Here is a 3,684-nt window from a genome sequence, read left to right on the forward strand (position 1 = left end):
ACAGTGATCAGTTCTCCTAAACCACATGCGCTGAGGTGAGTTCATCCGCAGTTCACAATTAAGAAAGCAAATTTGTCCACAACTATAACTGTAGGCGATTTCACAAGAGCTGAAGTAGAAACCTTTAATCACTTTAGAAAATATCATATTGAGCACCATAAATCAATTGGCAAACTATCAATCATTCAGACAAGTAATCTGAACCCTTTGGCAGGCCTGCTCTTGAAAAATATTTACTCTTCCTACGCATTTGATTGCATAAGATTTGGAGATTACCAAAACGTTTAGTTATTGTCACAGAAAACCTTCTCTAACATGCAAACACCATTGATTCACTTGTATTTGAAAGTTACAAATTTGTAAAATACATACATGAACATTTATTTGATTCAACAATGGATTTGTTCACAAATAAAGTTAATTAATGGACTAAGGTTAATATTATTTGTTTTTCCATTTGATATGTATTATTTCAAAACAGACTTAATAGATGGTTAAATGACAGTAATTCCCAGGAACATTTCACTGGCATGACAGCAATATTTACAGGTTTAATCTCATGCATGACAGCCATAATGAGTAAGAAGCAGTATTATAGATTTGTTGACTAAATTAACCTCTTGATTTGTAAATAATATCCACAGAGTGTTTGCCAGCTGAGAAGGTCTTTAGTCAGGGACAACCCTACTTAACTCCTGTGTAAACACCTTTCAGTGGCTCAGCTACCACCTGACATCTTTTGTGTCCACACACACCTTGATTTCTGGCACGTAAAGAGAGAGAGGTTTCTGAACTTGGGAAGGGTCCAGGTTTTTTCAGCTACACCTGGGGAGCTCTCCTGCCAGGATTCGGATGAAGTCTTTTCATTCCCAATCTCAAACAATATCCGGCCCGTTCACCGCAGATCACAAACAGTCACAGATGGGCCAAGTGGCTTCACAGAGCCAAGTTTCCACTTACTGTGTGTAAACAAAATAGCACCTCAAATTAGAGATTAAAGTGAGCAAGCTTGATAATACCATGTTTCACATGATATTGGATCTCTCATGATCACCAGTTATTCAGCTTTTGCATGGTGTGTTATTTAAGTATGAGTGAACGTGACAGGTTGACTTGCTGCATTGTGGGAGGCTGTTATAAAGCAAAAGTTTGACATTTAGGCAAATATGCTAATTCACTTTCTGGCAGACAGTAAAAAGAGAAGATTGATACCACAGTGTCGTCTGGCCGTTGAATATAAGGCTACAGCCAACAGCTAGTTAGCTTAGCATAACAAACAGCTAGTCTGGCTCTGTCAAATGGTAACAAAATCCACCAGCTCTAAAGCTCACTAATTAACACATTATATATAATTTGTTTAATCGGTACAAAAAGTGTAAAAACTTCATCTTGAGGTTTTTGACGGGAAGTTATGTGTGGGACAATTTTTTGGCCAGGCACAGTGACTGCCTGAAGTCTTGTCGCCACAGTGAGGTTGCTTGTACAGATTAAACAAATGACATATAACATGTTAATTAGTGAGCTTTAGAGGTGCTGGTAGGCGGATTTTGTTATCTTCAAACAGAGCCAGGCTAGCTGTTTACCCCTGTTTCGCAGTCTTTGTGCTAATCTAAGCTAACCGGCTACTGGCTGTAGCTTCATTTTAACAGATTTGAGAGTGGTATCTATCTTCTCATCTAACTCTTCACTCTCACGCGAATAAGCATATTACCCAAAAAGTCAAACTATTCCTTTATAATTTCAAATTTAAACAAAATTCTAGTGAACTGTTTTAACACACGATAATAGATACATACTAAGCAGTCACAGCTAAGGTTGTAAATCTTGTGAATTTGCTGTGTGCATGATTTCACTTTCAACTCATGCTCAATATAATTTGAGAATTCACACAGGTGAGCACAGGAAAGCACAGGAATGCACATTTTTTTTATATTATAAGCTTGTCAGTCATTCCTAAAGGGCAGTTATTCAAAAGCCAATAGGCCCCCAGTAAGGGCTTGCTTCTTAATAACACCTGGTTTTAAGGAGATCAGCGGGAGGGTTTGTCAGTACATGACAAGAATGGACACTAATCCCAAGCAATACCCACTGGTCCTGCATGTCTCTTGAGTGGGATAATTGATTCCCACACCCTTCTTAAAACACACTCGCCCCCTCTTCTCAGACCCGGCAACCAAGAAAACTGAGCTTGTTTCATTCTGGTGTCGAGGGAACATGGCCATGAGGACAAAAGCGTGTGGGTTTTTTTACCAGGGCTCCTATGAGGGTTGAACTGAGGGCTGTCATAAGTGTTGTAGGTGGTAGCAGAAATTTGTTTGGTAATGGACACTAATCTCTTTGGGCTGTCAGGAAAATTTTCCCTCTCTGCTTTTGGAGATACTACCTTACCCTGCTCTACCATTTTCTGCCTTTCTGATTCTCCTTCGGAAGCTAACATGCATATATAAATGAACAAAATGCATTTTAGATGGGAATATTATAGATCCGTCTGAAAATACTCATATCAGATATCCATGAGAAAGTCACCCTTAAGTAACAGTGTAGAAAAGTCAACTTTTTATTCAGCTCCAAGTGTGACTAGAATACTCAATTCAGATTAGAGTGTTAGCCTGCAGTGTTACATTTCTTTGCAATTACAATGAGGTTCCTCTGGGCATTGTGGTTAGTCTGTGCACTGACTATTCAAATGAGATGGAATGTGCTATGAGATGTTGATGGAGTTTGAGGTGTTTCTTTGAAAGTAACAATCTCCTAAAATGCATTCAAAACATTTCAATGTACAGTATATATTTTTGACAAACACTGTATGCAAGGCATCTGCTGCATGTTCATGTAAATTAGACAAACAAAGAGATCTAGAAAGATGTAGATAGTTAATATAATGGACAGAATGTCACATAATGACAGATTGTATCTCGTAGAATGTTATGCAACATGCAGAGTTAACATAAAATATGGTATTGTATTCTACATAAAAAAGTAATTTTGAGTAAAGAATAGATTCGTCCACCCTCTCCTCAGAGTCTTATGTATTAGCCTTGGTCTGACCTTGTCTTGATATCACATCCCTGGAGAGGAATGTAAATCGTATCCGTCCAATCCCAACCCAGTTACCACCAAACTCCTCTTTCTCACCACCCCTACTCCGCTGCAGGGCCACATGATCTTTTCCATGTACCAGACATAATTTGTGGCTTAGGTTTGGAGGCTGACGGTGCGTCTGCGCCGCTCTGCTGTTTCAGGCGTCGGGTGCACCATGTGCAGCAGTTCTCAGGATTCAGGAAAAGTCGGTCCTCAGGGGCTGGAGAGGTAGCTGTTGTTTTTGAAACCTCATTTAAAGCACTGTCAACCTCCTGTGCTGGTTTGATTGCATCCCAGAGAGAAAACAAATCAGATATTGCTAATGAAGACATTTTAAAGGACGTATAAGGGAGAGCAAGGAGCAAAAAAGTTTTCACAATTCCCAACAAAATAAAGTAAATTAATTAAGAAAAGATACCACTAAAAAGGTGTCTCAAAGCTTAAAAGATTTCGAAATTCTTGCTTAATACTGTCTTCCAGATTTACCTTGTGTGCAGAAACCAAAACAGTAGCTGCAGTTTAAGGAAGGAACACCTTACTATCAAAAAACACCATAGTGGAACTTAATCCCGGTGCTTCATTTGTGGCATGTAACCTATGGTC

This window comes from Siniperca chuatsi, linkage group LG13 (genome assembly GCF_020085105.1).
Source record: "Siniperca chuatsi isolate FFG_IHB_CAS linkage group LG13, ASM2008510v1, whole genome shotgun sequence".
NCBI lineage: Eukaryota > Metazoa > Chordata > Actinopteri > Centrarchiformes > Sinipercidae > Siniperca > Siniperca chuatsi.